General features: G+C 36.8%; 1 protein-coding gene and 1 non-coding gene across 6 annotated transcripts in view; one reads left to right on the forward strand and one right to left on the reverse strand.

The window, feature by feature from the left end:
- PLCB4 (phospholipase C beta 4) overlaps positions 1-17,828 on the reverse strand; it is a 418,068-nt gene that overhangs the window by 333,247 nt on the left and 66,993 nt on the right. The gene's annotated exons all lie outside the window — the stretch shown is intronic.
- LOC126019179 (U6 spliceosomal RNA) lies at positions 5,712-5,815 on the forward strand. The gene has a single exon (XR_007498935.1). It is a non-coding gene; the product is annotated as a U6 spliceosomal RNA (small nuclear RNA).

The raw sequence follows: 17,828 nt of genomic DNA on the forward strand, positions 1-17,828 counted from the left end.
TCTAGATCTATTACTTTGCTTTTATTTTAATCAACCATGTAGTCACACCTATGTAATATTATGGCTCTGAAACAGCATGACTTTGAGACATGACCAGGTGACCAAGTGCAAACGTCAGTGAGTGCCAATACTGATGCTTCTCACTTAACTTTTTGATGCCTCCAGTGCATCATCTAAAAGTGACAACTTTTGTTACAAGCTTGCTATTTAATTGCAGTACCCAACAGATAATTAATGACAAGTTAATATTAGTTAGTATAAATGATATTTTGTGATAATTTGGAATCTTTACATGACTCCCTGAAAATTCTGCCAGAGGTAAAACCATATGCCCATTCTATGACTAAGAACTCTGCACAATTCAGAAGGCTGGGACGTGACCCAAATTAAGAATCTTATCCATGAAGATAGAGCATCTTGTCTTCCCTTTTGTACATCCTGAAACAAAATGAAATGATTAAATACCAAAGTGTCCCTGATAAATAACTGAAGGGCACTGAAAACATGTCTTCCTATGTTCATTTGTTAAACTGTTGATATTTATTTCCACAACTCATATAAATAGAATTCTTTAACAGAATAAAATAGACAGGGGGGATTGTCCAATAGAGTTTCCATGATATTTGCTATTAGCTGACTCAAATCACTTGATCTTAGTCAAAGTATTGTTTTTTTAGTCTTACAAGTTTGGGATGCACAAAGGTAAGAGATGCAAGTGGGCACATACGAATTATGAACTATTTATTGCACTTGGCATTATAACTTATTATTTTGTATTTGTACAACATGTCTTTATTGCTCAAAGTTAATTACAGAATACATAGCAAACAGAATAGTACTGTTGTTTCAATGAAAAGCAAGTGCTACTACAGAGTTCACCTACTCAAAAATCTCATCTGTATCCAACACTCAGTTAAAATGACTGATTTAATCATACCTCATAGAAACCAATACATTAAATAAAAAATTTTTTTGACTGGTAGATTGAGTGAAAAAGAAAAAAAAGTGAAAGAATAAAATAAAGTATCCACAAAAATTAAATTTTCCTATCTGGGAAACTATAGTAGACTAGCTGTTAAATAATCCCAATTCTCCACTTTCTTCATCTTCTTCCTCTTCAACAATGTGATTTTGTAACCCCTTTCAACCAAAGATTAAGTCTGTAAGCCCAACTAAATCTGAGTACAATCTGTGACTTGATTTGGTAGAAGTTAGGTGGTGTTCATTCCATATATTGTACCACAGAACCTGTCTCCTACATGTTCCCTCTGTCTCTTAATCCATAGAGCCATCATGAAATGCTTGTGATGGACAGTGGAGGATGAAGAAACCATATGGAGAAATTCAGGATCCTAACTAAATGTCAACCTAGCACAGTAACGTCCAACTCCATCCAAGCAAGTGAGCTCGTTTAAGCTGATGCCCAACCTACGATTGGCCACGAATGTACTGCATGACTTCCGCCAAGGAAACAAGAGCCATTGAGCAAATCCATGAACTATAAAAAATTAACAAAAGCTGATTGTTTAAAACTATTGAACTTTGAGGTAGTTTTTATGTAGCAATAACTTAAGGAGCACTCTTTTCTCTTTCAGTACCCATGCTGGCATGCCTTACTGATGAGTACATTGAGGGTAATGTAGACACAATTAGAATTCTCAAGTCATTATTCTATTTCTTGGATGGTTTGATATATTTACATTCTATTTCTTAATGATGTAATATATTTAGGGGTTGACCAAATAAACATGGAAAATATTCATGCTCCAGACTCTCCTAAATGTTGGCAGAATACACAGGTCATAGGAATTAATCTATACTGAATGAAGAAGCATCTTACTCTGAATATTATTTCTTTCAATAATAGAAACCAGAGTGAATTGCATTTTGGAGTTCTTTATGTTCTCAGGCATTTGAGCTCACTGAAGATTAAAGCTACTCAGCTACTAAAGAGTAAAGACAGTCTCAGGTGGGCTAAACTGGAGACGTTTCCATACTCTCTGGTGGCCAAGTGAGACAATATGACTATGTACAAGTTAATAAATCAGAAATGAGTGTAAACTTCCAGAAAGCTCCTTCGTAGCTTTGAGGTGAGGGAGCCTTTGGAGGTGAGGAAGAAATTGAGATGACGGAGCTTCCTGAAGGAAAAGGGTTCTTTTCATTCTGTTGTGCATATTGAACTCAGGAGATAAAGCTGAAACTCTAGCTGACCTCTGAATGACCTTGAAAATGGAAGCCACATGATTAGGGTCATGCAACAGAAAGCTAGAGAATTGGACTCCAGATCTGACTATGAAGTTATAGTGGGCTTGCCTAATTCCAAAGTTCTAGTCCATGGCATCCCATATTCTTAAATCAGTATTATTTTATGTTTTTTTAATGAACAATAGTCAAAACAATGGTGAGGACGAGAACTCAAATGCTAATGCACTTACTTTGCAATGTGGAAGGTCTAGATGGGATCTCCAAGCACCAAGAGGAGTAGCATGTACATGCATATGCACAAATACACACACACACCCAAGTTAAATTATATCATAGCAATAAGGCTTCTCACACACAATACACTTTTAGAAACCCTTCATCTTTCATATTCCCAGACTTTGCATTAGTATTTTGTGAAAACAGTTCTTTTCTCAAATGCAATTTCGTCAAAACTTATCTAGATCTCCCCCTTGATTACAAAGCTTTCACTTTTTAATGGAGAACAGCAGAAAGCCACCGTTTTGGAAATGAAAATACTGAATAAATTTCCTCTTCCTTTTACTGCATCACTTGGCAAATGAAAACATACCTGCCTTCTCATTCTGACTTGACCTGATGGCTTTCGTCTAAACATCCAATCATAAAATAAAATGATTTGTTTCAGCTGCTTCCTCAAGGAAATCCAGAAATTAAATCACTTTGCCAATGAGGCCAGGAAAACAAATCATGTTGTTGTGGCTGAGCCATAAGGCTCCCATCATAAACACAGCACAGCCTGCACAGCTTTGCTCTCACAAAGCCATTTGGGAGAAGATTTTTATGGTAGCAACTGAAATGTTTCTACCAAAACAACACCTACACATTGCTAGAGTTATTTTCAGAGGAGAAGGTTTCCCCTACTGCTGTGGAAATTGTTTAAAACATGTCCTTAAAAGTGCAGGCTTGCAGGGGAGGGAGAGATAGTTCAAAGGGCTAGAACACATGCTTGCATGCAAGAGGTATGGGTAGATGACCGGCAGAGCACAAGGTCCCTCAGTAACTCTGGGGCCTAGAAGTGACCCCCCCCCTGCACTGCCAGATATGGTATCAATACAAAACAAAACAAGTTTCTTGAGCCTAAGGCTGTAGCACACGTGGGAGAACTCAAACGCCACTTCATGCCTAGATGATCTTGACCTAGCTTACCTCAGGTCTCCTGGCCTGGAAATCTTAGAAGCTTCGAGAATCATCTAATGGATGAAACAATGCATGTGTAGTTCCACAGCTATATAATAACTGCACAAGAAAAAGTAACATCAAATCTTTTATTTTTTGGAGGGGGGGGTCACACCCGGCAGCACTCAGGGGTTACTCTTGGCTCTAAGCTCAGAAATCGCTCCTGGCAGGCTCTAGGGACCATAGGGGATGCCGGAATTCGAACCACCGTCCTTCTGCATACAAGGCAAATGTCCTACCTCCATGCTATCTCTCCAGCCCCAGGTAACATCAATTCTTAGCCAATTTTTTTCATGTCAAGAAAGAAAAAATGAAAAATCATGTGGGTAAGTTCCATTTAAAGGTCATAGTATCATCCATACAAAAGCATAACAGTGCTTAATAGACAGCATCTAAGTAGAAGACATACAACCTTATTTACCCACTGACTATTTGTACAGATTTTCCTGGACTGTCAAGAGAAGAACCATAACATGTCAGTAATATTTCTCCAGATAGTTACACTAGACATCAGTAAGTCCATTTAGTAGAAACTCTGACCCATAAATAATGGTAAATAATTTTGTTGTTCATTGTATAAAGCAGCAAGGGGTAAACTGAGAGATAAACTGTGTCTTTTCCTCAATGACATACCTGGAGATCTGACTAGGACCCTAGTGCAATACCAGACCCTATTTCAGGACTGAAATATTTCAGGACTGAAGACCTGGTTTATCATTCACTGGGAGTGTTCAAGGCAGAAACAAAAACACAAATCATTGCTCTCAGCGGAGTAAAGCTATTTCAATCAGATTCATGCACCTGTACCCAAGTTGCCTATCCTTGTCAACACTGGTGAATAAAACTGTGGCCTATGTGAGAGCTCTCTGAGGGATGGGTACTGTCTTCCTTAGACTAAAGCTTAACAGAAATTCAGCTTCTCCTTAATTCCACTCCTGAATTCTTCCTTTTCTCTCCATGGATGTTGAGCATGGTTTGTGTTGGAATTGTACTGACTTACTTTCCAGCTCCAAAAAAAGTGAGTGTCAGAGCAGTTAAGAATAACAGAGCCATAAGTGTGTGACTGAGAGTGGAATCCAAGACTTCAAGACAGCAGAGTCTTGTTTGGGAGTTCAGTCAAGTTTGCATTTACATGTCCAATAAAATTAGTGGGGTAAGGCAGTTATTGTGCTCACAGGAGATTTCATGGAAAAAATCAGAATGTGAAAGTCATCAAGCAAGATTAGACAATATTCCTAAACTCTTAACCAAAAAATGGGATCTTTCCAAACAATGGAGACTGGTTCTGGAGTGAGGGAGGAATGAACCATTACAAGGTCACAGAGGGGACTACTGAGTACTGGCTTGACAAGGCAAAGATACTTGAAAGAAATTGTGCTATTGAACTGAGACTAAACCAAATAGAACTCTACAGTTCAGGTAACTAGAAATAAAGAAGATAGGTGGCAGAAGAATCTTCGGCATAAATACAGAGACTCCTGGGGATACCAAAGTAGCAAAGGGGGCCAGAGAGACTTGCATACCCTGGAAACTCCTATCTCTCCTCCTAGTCATCCAGCAGTCCCTCCAACTAGGTCAAACCCACCTAGGTGCCAGAGAACAAAGAAGCCTAGAAAATGTTTCCTGTAGCATGCAACACAAGAGAAGGTTACCAAACTGATCTAGGAATCAGTCCATGTGAGCAGCCCCCAAAGGTATCTGACAATGAGAAAGTATAGAGATGCAATCTGATAAAATACAAGTTTGAAAAAAAACAGATAAAAAATTAATGGGTTGGAAAGCAGCTTTTCTGCTCCATTGCCCTAAGAAAACACTGACAACAGTCATATGTCTTTAACTTACTTGGCTCTTTACAAGGCATGTTTTTCTGTTACTGCACTTACGGATGTCGAGAAGGAAGCAACTGAGACATTTCTATTGCTCTTTATGTAGTAATCAGAGGAATGAATGTAATATTATACAAGTATTTCTATCATAAACAAAGCAAGTGTAGTTGATCAGTGCTTAAATAGGTAGGATTTTATGATCAAAATTTTACTTATGTGAAACAATTTCTTCCAACAACTGTGAACCAGATTACGTGTTAATCTAGTTCCCATTATGGAAGGCTGAATCTGCCATAATGGTTTTATCTGCTGTTTGTTGAGGCTGAAATTAGAACACAAATCTGGGCTCTCTTCTCAGAACTGTTTGATTGGTTTTCTCTGGTGCAAAAAAATTATTGGAGTAGAGAGTAGGGAGAAGGAGAGAAAAACCCTAGAAACAAAGAAATACCAACAAGGATCTCATCAGTGTTAGCTATGGCAGCACAGATACTAAAACTAAAACAATACAAAGATAAGCATGGACCCAGCCCAAGAATGACATGCAAATTTATGAAGCATCCCATACTTTGCTTTTCCTTTTTTAATGTTCACAGATGGGAAACCACAAAGTCTCTCCAGCCGCCACAGTAACTCAGTGTATAACTTTACCCCTACAAAGACATCTGTTTTTAAAAAATATTTATATTGTAGTTTATGCAGAAGGAATGTGATCCATTCATATAAAAATATCAATAAATTTCAGGTATTTTCATCCCTGCTACTCCCCTTAACTAAAGTTTTTTGAAGGTTGGATAAAACCTAAGTGGTGGGAACTAGAGAGATAACAGAGTGGTAAAGGACCATGCCTTGTATACAGCTCTCCTAAGTTTGAGACCCTAGAACCCCACATGGTCCCCAAGCCCACCAGGTGTGATCCCTGAGTATAGAGCCATAAGCCCTGAATATTAACAGGTGTGACCCAAAATTTCCCCTCAAATGTCATAAAGCCTAAGTGGCTTGGGAGAAGATCGGAGTTCAAGGGACAGCTTTGCTTTTAGCTACAAACATAAATTTAGTTCAATTAACCTCTGTGAACTTTAGTTTTCTTTCTTTCCCGAATACCACAACTACAACTAGCTAATAGCCACCAACTTTCCAGGCCTGAACACAATAAAAGTCCTAGGGGAACCAGTTGAACTCTTCTCACTGACAATACCCAGACATCTATTTGTGAGACTGCCTATCCGAATTAAAAGTACACTGGTAAAGGGGGGTGTTCTGTTTATGACTGAAACCCAACTACAATCATGCTTATAATCATGGTGCTTAAAGATCTTATAAAAAAATGAAAAAAACCCATCACTCATCTATGGGTTTTAAGAAAAATGAAAGACACCCTTGTAATAATAATTTTCAGACACAAAAGAGAAAAGAGCTGGAAGTTCCAGCTCACCTCAGGAAGCTCACCACAAATAGTGATGAGTTTAGTTAGGGAAATAACTACATTTTGAACTGTCCTAATAACGAGAATGTATGAGGAAAATGGAGAGCCTGTCTAGAGTACAGGCGGGGGTCGGGTGGGGAGGAGGGAGACTTGGGACATTGGTGATGGGAATGTTGCACTGGTGATGGGTGGTGTTCCTTTTATGACTGAAACCCAAACACAATCATGTATGTAATTAAGGTGTTTAAATAAATTTTAAAAAAAATGAAAAAAAAAAGTACAGTCTGTGACCGAGGCAAAGAAAAAAAAAACTGATCTCCTTCCTGCTCTCAGTGAACTGTGACCTCACCCAGCAAATCTCAAGCTAAGAGTTACAGGATAGTTCTATTGAACAGAAATGTACTGGAATGATAGTACAGTATGTAAGGTGCTTGCTTTGTTTGGGACCAAATCACATTTGATCTCTGACATCAGCTATGGTGCCACAAGCCCAACAGGAGAGATCCCTGAGCACAGAGCCCAGTAGTATAAACCCTGATCACAAGCAGAAGTGTCCCTTCAAAAAAAAATAGACTGATTATACCCCCTTCTATCCATATAACTTTCCATATGTCTGCTGACTTGTTATTTCTAGTGTCCTCTCACTTGGGAATAGCTGTGAGAGTTCTTTTGGCAAGTAGGATGAGATATAAGTAAACAAAAAGAAGTTCACATGTGATTGAATTAGCTCTCCTTGTTTCTTTGTTTTATCCAGAACAGCAGGAAGTCTAGCGTGCTTGAGGATGAAACAAAGATGGCTGTGCAGAATCAGAATCATGCCAGTTTTCTCAACTAAAGTCATTTTGGGTAAGGCAGAATCTAACTGAGAACCTTAGCTAAAATCAGAAAAGCTCTCTACACAACCTCACAGTGACCACAGACATAGGAGTGAGGTTAGCTTAAATCATTCAGGTCTACACAGGTCAGCCACCAGCTCTGAACTTGCCATCTAAATCAGCTTTCACAGTCCTCTCAGACTTTGTGGGTGACTGTTATGCAGTGTTGGTGTGGCTGATGCATATTGCTGATGCACATTCCTTATAATACCAGTCTTCAGAGTGCAAAGACTATGTTCAGAACCGTTAACTTCATGGTGCGAGAACTGAGGGAACTACTGAATACCTTATTTTTATCTTCAAAAACATAGCACACATCATTTATAGGTTCTATGATGTCCCACATGAAAGAAATCCATGTGACTTCCAATTCATAGCCTCAACTCTTTTAACAGAGAATCCCCTTCCCCAAGTATACTATGCAAACCCGAACTTCCCACAGCCTTAGATTCCCAAGAGCCTCTATCCAATCTTCAAGCTAGGTTAGCCAGGTACATTATTGTCTCCACCCACATACCTGATAAACCCTCCAGAATAAGCAAAGAGGGTCTAGGAGAAGGCTGAAAGTGTTTAAGAACATCCAATGCATGTGAAAGCCCTGGCTTCAGTCCTGATTACCATGTTCTGCTCCCCTGAGTACCTGTCACGTAGCCCCAAGCCCACACTTGGCCCAAACATTTCAACACACACACACACACACACACACACACACACACACACACACACACAAAAAAAAAAATCTTAACAAAATTTAAAATCATGAAAGCTCCTATGATTTGAAACACAATCTTCTTAGAAATAGTGCTGGAGAGATACTGCAATGGGTGAGGCACCTCCCTTGACTTTGCACCTAAAGTTAGTTTCAGTCTTTGGGACCTAAAGCCCCATTAGGAGTGATCCCTGAGCACAGAGCCCAGAAAAATCTGAGTTCATGAATAAGCCTTGAGCACACCTGGATATGTCCAAAAAATAATAAAAACAAAATAAATGAGAACGAATAATGTTCACAGACATCTCTAAGCCATAGTTTTAGCCCAATTTTAACACTCATATCTTAACACATTTTTTATTTATTTATTTATTTATTTATTTTGGTTTTTGGGCCACACCCGGGGACACTGAGGGGTTATTCCTGGCTATGAGCTCAGAAGTCGCTCCTGGCGTAGGGAACCATATGGAATGCCAGGGGATCGAGCTGAGGTTCGTCCTTGGCTAGCGTGGGCAAAGCAGGCACCTTACCACTTGTGCCACTGTTCTGGCCCTATTATAACTTAACACTTTTAATAGAAACTTCAGCAGACCCTTCTCAATATGATTCAAAAACCTTTGAAAATCATGACTCTTCTCCATTTGTTATCCATTTCCTTTCCAGCCACTCTCCTCTCTATTTTATTCCTCATCTACACCTCTTTTCAATTTATTCACGATAAACTGTAAATCCCATCAAATGAGCCAGATGGCAGTTCTCTGAACTCTCAAGTTTGTTTTTTTTTTGGTGCTAACCTAAATTATTCTATTTCTAAATAATATATATGAACACTAAAAAAAATCCCACTGCTGTTATTGTTGTTGCTGTTGTTTTATGTTTTTATTTGTATTTATTTATTTATTTGTTTTTGGTTCTTGGGTCATACCTGGCAGCACTCAGGGGTTACTTCTGGCTCTACGCTCAGAAATCGCACCTGGCAGGCTCAGGGGACCATATGGAACGCCGGGATTCGAATCACTGTCCTTCTGCATGAAAGGCAAATGCCTTACCTCCATGTTATCTCTCCAGCTCCATTGTTGCTATTGTTTTAAAAGCAAGAGATAAAAGCAATGGAGGCCAAAAACTGAATATAGTGGTTAGGGAGATTACATTCACATAGCCAAATGGGTTTAATTCTCTGTATCCCATATGGTCCCAAGAGCCTGACAGAAGAGATTTCTCAAAAAAGTTGGAGGTCTTCACATTAATTTGCATCAATATTAAGTTCACACAAAATATATACCGGTTCAGAAGTCATAGTTTCAATGCTGTGGAAGCTGAGGCAAACCTTTACTAATTGACCACAGGGTGGCACCATGTTAGTTGATTAATGGAAATACCCAATTTTTGGAGGATATATACTGCTTGAATTCCGTTTGTTCTGAATTTTCAGGTTTTGGAAAGAAAACTCTTACATGAACTGTGATTGCTAGAATTTTGCGTTTCTTCGACCAGAAACTTCTCACTCCTAATCACATCCCAGTCAAAACTCACTGAATTGATCCAAATTGATACAATTCATCCTTCACAAATCAATACTTCTGAAAATTTTTCCAAAACCCTTATGAACATTTTTCAAAATAATGCTATGATAGGGTCTTTCTATTTTAGACATTCTACCACTATATATGCTTATCATTTTTCTGGTAGGATACCCTATTTTACTTAGTTTCAGAATCCACTATAATCTGCTCCCTACTAGGAGATCAAAAAGCATTAAATGGATGGATGGATGAATGAATGGATGGGAGATGGGCGGACAAATAAAATCCACTATTTTTGAGTGATATTTATTTTTATTCTCTTTATCATCTACATAGGTCAATATAAAATAAATATTTCAAATACTAAAATAAACACAAAAAAGAAAACAACCTTAGTAATCATCATCCTCTAAGTGACTGTTATGAATTTTGAGTTAATGTAGAATCATATATTAAAAAGTGTAGGTACTTGTTCAAGATAAAAAAAGAAAGGGAAAGAGTATGATGCAGTGAAGGTTTTTTTTTTAATAAGAGGAAATGTGCTGAAGAAATGTATTTTACTTCAGTCAATTGTTAAAATAAACACAGGGGCAGTGCTATGTGAGAAACATCACTAAGTCAATGTAGTAAATAAATATATCCAAGGACTTTCTCAAGAGTTCCATGAGGTCAGATTCCTATGTACATCACAAATTCAAAGATGTTTGAATTTTCCTTTCACCTTCACAATTAAGTGAAATTTCACTATCTTGGTTATCCTAGGAGATTTTCTTGATATTGAGCACTAACATGAGTGCAAACCTAGATAAAGATGTTTTAAAACTATAAAAGTCAAATCTCTAATATTTCCCCTCACATGCCTTCAAAAACCACATATGTTATCACATTTAAAGTGAGCTAGTAAGATAGCCTATCTTGATTAAAGCCAAATATACATACATGTCTATGAATATATATACATATATATACACATATATATTAAATATATATACATATATACATATATGTTAAATATATAAAATATATATTATATATAATATATTAATATATATTAATAATATATTATATAATAATATATATAGAGATATATATTATATAATTATATATCATATATATTAATAATTAATATATTAATAATGTATTGATATATATTAATAATATATTGCATATTATATAATAATATTTTATATTTTATATATTATATATATTAAATATATATACATATATTATATATAATTATATAATATGTTAGTATATATTAATAATATATATTATATAATATATATTATATATGATAATATATACATATATAATATATATTATATATATTAAACATTGTTTTTGAAAACTAGGATCATACAATCTTTTTTATAAGCCAGAAAATCAAAGTATTTTAAGGGTAAATTTAATCCAAAAATTAAACAAGCATAATATACCACTGGGTTTTCAAAGTTTTTATTATTTCAATTTCTTTCAAAAGTCCTACTTCAATAAAATCTAGCCATTTAAGTGTACCATGTGCACACCACATCAATGGCAGGATCAAGCATATGGTTGTCTATTCTACCGACATCAATTTTAAAGAAGTGATAACAGTCGAGCTTCTAGGAGCAGCTGTCCTTTGTAAATTTGCTCAACGTCCATGAGCTCATTTCTGCCTTCAACTTTCATGAGCTCATTTCTGCCGTCTACAGTCCATTATTTTATCTGCATGCTTTCTTTCAGAAGACATCTACATCCCCTTTGAAGAGATTTAAAAAAAAATCTATTTAATCAGTTAGCCTCTTTCTCTCTTTAAGCCTTTTACAAAGTTAGATCATTCAAGGCTGTCTATATCTTTTTTGTTTTTGTTTTGTGGGCCCACACCCTGTGGTGCTCAAGGTTACTCCTCTCTATACTTAGGAATCACTCCTGGCAAACTCAGGAATCATATGTGATGATAGGGATTGAATCCATGTCAACCACATGCAAGGCAAGCACCCTATTTGGTGTACAATTGCCCCAGCCCCTGTCAATTCTCTTGACTGAGAAAAATGTGCATAATAAGAAATTTAATCAGGATTGCCTTTATATTTTTCTTTTGAGGGGAAATCATTGATAATTGCACCCACTATTACCCAGATCATTCCTTGGCGGTACTTTGGATATGTGTTGCTGGGGATTGAGCCCAGGTCAGCTGCCATTCAAAATAAGTGTACTGCCACTGAACTATGGTTCAAGCTCCTCAATATTTTCTTTTGTAGAAGGGAGCCTGGCAGCTATTTTCCAGATATTATGAACACCAGGCTCTCACAGACACAGTTGAATCTACCCAGTTTTTCTTGCCAATACTATTCCTTAATTGGCTATGAATAGTTACAGAGTCCCAGCGATTTCTATGCCCTGCAAAGCAGGGGACAGAACATGTTATAGCACTAGACATTTCTGTACAACATCAGCTGAGAGTTTAGTGTTCAAAATATAAATGGCACCTAATTAATAGTCATAATAATAATAAAAGAATTGTCAAACTGCTATGTAAATTCTGTAACCCAAAGTGGAAGATGAGCTAAAAGAAGCAAAACCACTCTTCAACACACCTCCTTCATCATTTCCTTTATGTTCTGTTTAGCACTGAAAATGCTAAACACTGCACATTTAGATAATGTGAAATGTTAGAGTTCTATATTTCAGTTTCATTTTAGTCCACACAGACTGAACACTATTTCTGATATACAAAAAAATAAATATTTATAGCAGATCTCAAGGAAGTTGAAATATCACTTGAAACTCACAATTTCTGTTTATCTGGCTTTGTAGCTAGCACTGTTTCAGGCACTTAGAATGCTACAGTGAACAATATAGACAGAAATCCCCTTTCTCTTTAGGGACTTCCATGTGTGGGTTGGGGGAGCATAAAAGTGCAACTACCAACAAACAAAACATTAAGGAGAGAAGAACTGAAGAAGTTCGAAGGCCAAAGGGAAATCCATCTAGATTCAGAAGAATGGGCAGAATCTGAGCATTTCTTCATATAAAATTCAGCGTACTCATGTTCTCTATGCATTTGCCATTGCCTACTCAGGTCATGATTCCTTTGAAGCAACTTCTCCCTCTTCAGGCCCTCAAAAAACAATCCTTAATATCAACATTTGGTCTTCTCAACAATAAATGATCTGGGAAAAAAATACAATAAATATATCTCAGGAGAATCTGAACTTGAGAGCATTAAGAGACACAGAGGTGGGCCCGGAGAGATGGCACAGCGGTGTTTGCCTTGCAAGCAGCCCATCCAGGACCAAAGGTGGTTGTTTCGAATCCCGGTGTCCCATATGGTCCCTAGTGCCTGCCAGGAGCTATTTCTGAGCAGACAGCCAGGAGTAACCCCTGAGTACCGCTGGGTGTGACCCAAAAAGTAAAAAAAAAAAAAAAAAAAAAAAGACACAGAGGTTACAATCAGGAGATGATGAACACTTTTATATGAAAAGAGTGTAAAAGACAACTCAATCATGTCACATGCAATTAATGTTTAGAAATATATGCGTTGAACTTATCTTTGAACAGTCTTGCTTTCCATCAGATAAGGGGCTAATATCAAAGATATATAAGGTACATACAGAACCTAACAAGGAAAAAAACCATCTAATTCCATTAAAAAATGGGGAGAAGAAATGAACAGATATTTCCTCAAAGAAGAAATACAAATAAACAAAAGGCACATGAAAAAATGCTCCACATTACTAATCATCAGGGAGATGCAAATCAAAATAGCAATGAGGTACCATCTCATGCCGCAGAGGCTGGCACACATCACAAAGAACAAGAAAAATCAGTGCCGGCGGGGATGTGGAGATAAAAGGAACTCTCATTCACTGCTGGTAGGAATGCTGTCTAGTCCAGCCTTTATGGAAACAATAAGGAGATTCCTCAAAAAAACTGGAAACTGAGCTCTCACCACTCCTAGGGATATACCCTAGGAACATAAAAATACAATTCAAAAATACCTTCTGCTCACCTATATTTATTGCAGTGCTATTTACATTAGCCGAACTCTGGAAACATCCAAGATGCCCTTCAACAGAAGAATGACTAAAGAAACTTTGGTACATATACACAATGGAATATTGTAGAGTCATCAGGAGAGATGAAGTCATGAAATTTTCCTATACATGGATATACATGGAATCTATTATGCTGAATGAAATAAGTCAGAGGGAAAGAGAGAGACACAATAGTCTCACTCATCTATGCATTTTAAGAAAAAAAAGACATTATTGTAATAATGCCCAGAGACAAAAGAGATGAGGGTTGGAAGGAGCGGCTCATGATATGAAGCTCACCACAAAGAGTGGTGAGTGCAGTTAGAGAAATAATTACCCTGACAACTATGCTGACAATGTCAATGAATGAGAGAAGTAAAATGCCTGTCTTGAATACAGTTGGGGGGGGGAGTTTGGAGACACTGGTAATGGGGTATTTTTTTTAGAAATAAAATTTTAAAAATAGGCTTGTTTTCCATCCCCAAGAAGCTAGAACCTGACTGACTGTTTTTGCTGACTGAAAGCAGTGGGAGTGATTCATCCAATACTTTTATGTTGAGGCTTTATGGAAACAGGCAATTTTTACTATTGTACATTTGTAAAGCTTCCTCTTTAGAACCAAATCTCCATGTAAGTTAGTCCAGTGGAAAGGTCCAACATGAAAAAAAGTAAAATTCTCACTAAATTACCACCACCCATTTCCTACCAAGTTAGAGAGTGGTCTTAGGTAGCTCTTCTGAACCTTTCCCCCATATAACTACAGGCTCAAATATTGCAAAATAAAATAATAGATAGATGATGATAGATGATAGATAGATAGATAGATAGATGATAGATAGATAGATATAGATGATAGATAGATAGATAGATAGATAGATAGATAGATAGATAGATAGATAGATAGATAGATAGATAGATAGATAGATAGGTAGGTAGGTAGGTAGGTAGGTAGGTAGGTAGGTAGGTAGGTAGGTAGGTAGGTAGGTAGGTAGGTAGGTAGGTAGGTAGGTAGGTAGATAGATAAAAGAACTATTCAGCTGAGCCAAAGTCAGCCCACAAAAGCCTGAGGGAAAACCAATTTATGTGGTCTGAAAGATAGGAGTAGTATGTTACGAAGCAAGATCTAATGCAAAAAAAAAATGGAACCAGGTAGCAAAATAATAAAGAGGATAAAGATTATATTATTATTAAAAATAACGAGATATAGAGGTACATTTTCTCATGGCAAGAAGAATAAGCTCAGTCCTGAACTTTCTCACTCTGGCTCCATAATATTTGATTAGACTTTATTTCTGCCTGAAAATTCATGAACCTCAGTTTCTTGAAAATAAAGTGACCTTTAAAATTACCAACTCAAGTGTAAGCTGATCATAAAATCTTTGGCACAAAACCATTGAATCATACTTGCCATTTTGCTCATTCCTCTGCAGAATTCTTTATCAGTGCCGTAGTTAGGAAACTGCATGCAGAAATTCATTATAGGTACAACTGCCGCATTACTAAAACATCTCACCAAAATAACAATTCACCAGCACTTGCCTTATGGTATCAAGATTATTAATCTCTAAAGTAAAGTTTTAGAGATGAAAATAATTAGAAGAAATAAGGCTTAGGTGTCTCCTGTGTCAGAACGGTTCTCAGATATACTCTATATAAAAACTAATAATTAGAAAATAGGTATGCTCGCATTACCATTAATATTTGAAAAGGGAATCCACCATATTTATAAGAAGCCTTCATATTTGCCAGTTTTAAGTAGTTACAAAATGCAAGATAATGAATACTTTAGTGAAATTTTTTATCTAAGTATACACAAATCTGAGCAAAGACAAATACTGACAGAAGATGCTGATGAATCTTTCTCCATAGTTTGAGATCTCAAGAGTTTCTTGTTTATTATGCTTAACAAATCTTAGAGACACTGGCTTTGCTTTGTGTGAGGTGTTACATAATAGTTGTAGGGATTTGAGGGCGGAGGTGGGAGGTACACATGGTCCTGTACAGGAATCACTCCTAGCTCTGTGCACAGGGATCACTAATATAGACCTCAATCATCTAGGTTGCTAGAGACCAAACTGAAGAGAGCCATGAGCAAGGCAAGCACAATGAACTGTCACCCAATCCCTGTATAGGTTTTGGAGAGTGCGGGCCATCGATAGTCTTCTAAGTGATACAAATTAAAAGTGAAATTACTGTCTCTCCCATAGGATCTCTCCTACAGAATCAACTCCTTCAAACTACCAGCTTTTTGGTAAAATAAAAAAAGTCATCCACTTCACTTACTCTTGATCACTAGAAAATTCCCCATCTTCCTTCATACCTTACCCCTCTCTAGTCACATAGAAGCTGACTTTGGTCCTTTGAGGCTACTCGGTGGCACTTTCTTTATCAAGACTTTCCCTCTCTCTTATCAGCATCTCTGCCTTTTCCTCAGAAACTTAATTATACCCAAATTTTAAATACATATAATAATCTGCATATGCTTATAATATTTATTTAAGTATTTAGAATAATTATTTGTTTGACTTCTATTTTCTCAACTACGTTGTAATTTCCTCGAAAGCAGTTATAAAATAATATTCATTACTGAATTCATGGCATTTTGCAAAGTGCCTAAATTACTAAGAGCACATAATAATTGATTACTGTTGTTATAGCGCATGAAATATCTTTTTTGCCAGTTTATTTAAAGCATATCTACAATGGATTACTCCATTAAAGAAGTATCATGAATTAAGAGAAAACTACTTAACTAAAATTGTAAAACAAGAAAAATCTCTGAAATTTCAAGATGAATATTAATTTTATCCTTCTATTTGACTGGATTACATATTTAATCATATAGAATAAAATAAATTATAAGCACAAACGAGGCCTTCTTTCCAGCCTTCCCTAAGCCTTCTCTGATTTCCAGTGTCACCACAGATCATCTGCCCTTTGAAGCCAGCCAGGTTTGTGTCTGGGAGGGAATAGGAAACCTCACTTCTTAATCCCTTCCACCAAAAGCAAATGGGCTGTCTTTCGGGGTCTTTTCTCAGCCTCCTTTCAGGTCCCAGCACCATTGCTGATCCTTTGCCCCTGGAACAGTCAGCTCTAGTCTGGGCGGGAACAAAAACTCCCATCCCTAATCCACTCTACCAAGAGCAAATGGTGCCATCTTTTCAGCCTTCCCTCAGCCTCTTTCTGGGTTCCAGTGCTATTACTAAACTCCACTCCTTCCCATCAGCCCTCCTTTTCCCAAACCATGCAAAGTCATTTCAATTTATAACATAGAGTTCCTCGCAGATTGAATCTAGCATTTCTTTCTCTTAGAAAATATACAACTCAAAAACCAACTGAACAAATCAATAAGGTAGTATGTAATATTTTTGTCATACTTAAGACAACCTTGCTATGTTAGAAAAATAACCTCCACTAAAAAGCACACTTTTCATACAAACATTCAATAGATCTGTTTCTAAAACCCTCCGATACTCCAGCATTCCAAACAACTAACCGCAGATAATAATGGGAAGCTAAGGAAGACACCTACAGTGGGTAATATGGAGAGAAAAACCTGAAATAGTGAGGGATGTGGAGAGAAATCCTGACAAATATTCAAGTCTACACAAACGCATGAACTTTATAGATGAAAACCTAAAATCAACACTCAATGGTTTAGCAATGGAAATCAAGAAGATACTAGCCTACGAAATTAAGAAATCTATAAATAAACAGTTCAACCAACTCAAAGAAGAACTCTTTCAGAAGATGAGAGAATCCATACAAATGGAACTGAAATAACTAAAATGCATGTTAGCAAGCCATAATAGTAAAATTATACAGAGAATAGCATAGATGAACTTAAAGACAAATCACAAGCCAGAAGTGATAAAGAAGCCAAAAAAGAAAGGGAGGACAAAACACTGGAGGAAAATATAAAATACTTAATGAAAAAAGACCAGAGATATAATCTCTGAATTATAAAAATACCAGAAGGGGAAGAAAAAAGAAAAATGAGAAGAATAAGTAGTGGGGAGATAATAGCAGAGAA

This window comes from Suncus etruscus, chromosome 9 (assembly GCF_024139225.1).
Source record: "Suncus etruscus isolate mSunEtr1 chromosome 9, mSunEtr1.pri.cur, whole genome shotgun sequence".
Classification (NCBI taxonomy): domain Eukaryota; kingdom Metazoa; phylum Chordata; class Mammalia; order Eulipotyphla; family Soricidae; genus Suncus; species Suncus etruscus.